Below are 3,296 nucleotides of genomic sequence, written 5' to 3' on the forward strand. Positions count from 1 at the left end.
TCCCGCACAGCCCCGCCGGAAGCGGCAACAGGCGGCTTATGGGGAGAGGGGAGCCCGCGGCGGCGCCAGGACGAGGGGGCGGGGCCTCGGAGAGGGAAAAGGGGCGGAGCCGGAGCCGCCCCTGGGAAAGCGTGAGGAGGGGGGAGGAGAGTGGGGCGGAGGTGGGCAGCCAATCAGGGCGGGGGAGCGAGGAGCAGGGCGTGGCCTCTTGGCATCCTCCTCGCCCACGCCTGGTCCCACCTCGCTAGGCTTCCGTGGAATTGAGCGGGGGGCTTACTCCCGAGTAGACGCATGCCTGGGGCTGGGCAGCCGGCTCCGCCTTGCTTTTCCAAGGAGCGCAAGGCGGCTTGCTTGAGGCAATGTCAAGACACGCAGAGGCAACAGATCCTGCCTCTTCCGTCATGTAGGGTTGCCACCTGGTTCTGGTAAATTACAGGACAGGGTGGGGCGGTTAGGGGGGGGGATTCCTCCCCACTCCCCCCAAAAAGCAGTGCATTACAATCTAACGGGATGGCCCCTCCCGAATTTGTCACATGCGCACACAAACTTATGAATGTGCAAATTTGTCTGCGCTTTGCTACTTTGTATAATGCACGTAGGGGCCAACTCCTAGGGGACGTGGGGGCTTCGGCCCCCACAATAAAATATTTGAGGGGGCCACTCCCACCCAGTTAATAGGCATTCCCATTCAAATGGTGTTGTCACTGCATCATGTGACCAGTTATGCGGGGCTTTTGAATTATGGTGCTGGAGGAGACTCTTGAGAGTCCCATGGACTGCAAGAAGATCAAACTTCTCCATTCTGAAGGAAATCAGCCATGAGTGCTCACTGCAAGGACAGATCATGAAGCTGAGGCTCCAATACTTTGGCCACCTCATGAGAAGAGAAGACTCCCTGGAAAAGACCCTGATGTTGGGAAAGATGGAGGGCACAAGGAGAAGCGGACAGAGGACGAGATGGATGGATAGTGTTCTCAAAGCTACCAGCATGAGTTTGACCAAACTGCGGGAGGCAGTGGAAGACAGGAGGGCCTGGCGTGCTCTGGTCCATGGGGTCATGAAGAGGCGGACACGACTAAACAACAACAACAGGGCTTACCTGAGCCCCTACAGTATTTTATTCAAGTTGGCACCCCTGATAATACACATTGTATATTTATTATCTATTGCATTTATAACCCTCCTTCAAAGAGTTCAAGATGGCATACATGGTCCCATTTAATCCCAACAACATTGCAGGGTAGGTTAGGCAGAGAGACAGTGACTGGCCCAGCCATGAAGTGAGCTTCATGGCAGAGGCGGGATTTGAATGCTGGTCTCCCAGATCCTAGTCCGAAATTCTAACCACTACACAGTATGCATAAATGCATTTTATAAATCAATAGTATTTTATGTGTTGTATTAGTCTAGGATTTGATTACTACTCTGCCTCTTCTCGTATCTACAAATAAGAGATCATCTGCCTTATATATGGGGCAGAGCGGGGTGTAGGGGGTGGGAAGAGTATAAGGAAATTTTATTCCACCCTAGCTTTGCAGATTGCCAAATACTGTTGTCAAGCCTTTTCTTAGATAAAGCAGCATTTGATCCCACTAAACTGTTGCCATGCTAGACACGAGATTTAATCTTTATTGATCTAGTACTTGGTAACACTAGAACCCTAGGTTTCTTACGGCAGTATAGCTACTTCATCCCATTATGAAGTTAGCTGATAGGCTTGCCTTTTAGCTGGCAAAGGAAATTCTTTAGTGGTGGTTGGCTCTAACAGAAATGGCTTCATGCCCAGCCAAAGACAAAACCCTCTCCTCTTTCTGTATTCACCAGTAAACAGGTGGACTACCACATGATTTCCTATACAGTAACTGTAGCCATGATGGAAGTGGGCAGTTATAGCAAGATACTGTTTATAGAAAAATACTTTGGGTGTATTTAGTACTAAGGTAACTTATAGCGTTTGTAGAAGCTTACCCATTGCTACCCTTTCCCATCCTTACACTTACTTAGCACAAGGATAGAACACCAACCAAGCCCGTGCAGAACTTGTTTGAGGCCTGGGGCAGGAGTCTTGCTAGAATAAAAAAAGCTGGTCCCAGAGTAAGCGTACCTGGCTGCCCCACCTCTGCAACGATCTGGCACCAACTGCACTGGGACAGCCTTAACACAGTTGCTCTGATGCTTACTAAACACAGACAACAAAGCTAACACTTACTCGGAGCTGAAAGCACTTTCGTTTGACAAAGTATCAAGACTATGTGGTTCAGCATTCTACCTCTTAGGCTCAGAGGGCTACCACAGGAAATGAAAAAGACTGAATTCTACACTGGTCCATTGCTTGCAACTGTAGGTAAAATTCCAACTAGCTTCTCGTAGCACTGAGATGGCAGAGAGTACAATGTCATGTTTAGTTAGTAATACAGAGGCTGAGATGGTGCGACTTCTAGCTCAATGGATAAATACAAAACTGCTTAGGGGCAGTTCTCTTGTCCGAGGAGTTCAGGAACCACGATAATGTACAGGAGAAAGCCACATTGTAAATACACAAGCATACAGACTACAGTAGCTTGCAGTGGCCAGGATTGAAGGAGTTACCATATTGTGTCTGTGAATCTGTAGTTTAAGACATGAAACAGCACATTTATCACACTAAATAATGATATTGCATTTTTATTGCTGCTTTTATTTTGTATATTCTAGTTGTACTGCAATTCTATTTGCAAAACAATGAACTGAAATATGTAATAAATAACAGCGGCAATAAAAATACACTGAAATATCCTACATCATCTGGCATAGTATATTAATAATTGCAACAACATAAAGCAGTGTTCCAAAACATCCAGCAATTTTCAAGGTCTCTCTCTCTGTCTCTGTCTCTGTCTCTCTCTGTGTGTGTGTGTGTGTGAATTTAGGACCCACCGCATATACCAGAACCAGAGAGCAGCACACAAGTGTCTGTACTTTTTGGAAAAAAGTCTGTTTAACAGAGATAAAAATGGGGTGTGTTTGTACATTTGAAAGCAGCAAGCCCTTTCTATTCTGAAAAAGAGTGATCATCTAGCTCCGGTTACAGACACTAAATCTCTGAAGATCAACAACTCATTATGATGTAGCATCAAGCCAGATCTCTACCAGTGCTTGCAGTTCATGTAATATAAAGGACCAACTTACATGTAATACTGAAAAACACAGCCCTTGAAATTTCATGTCTTCTCTCTCTTCTACTATTAACAGGCCAGTACAGGGATGGGGAGAAAAAAGGAGCAGAAAAGAAGGGGAAATTGCATTTTCATTTTTAT

The sequence above is a fragment of the Podarcis pityusensis genome, assembly GCF_964106645.2.
Source record: "Podarcis pityusensis genome assembly, chromosome: 14".
In the NCBI taxonomy this organism is placed as follows: domain Eukaryota; kingdom Metazoa; phylum Chordata; class Lepidosauria; order Squamata; family Lacertidae; genus Podarcis; species Podarcis pityusensis.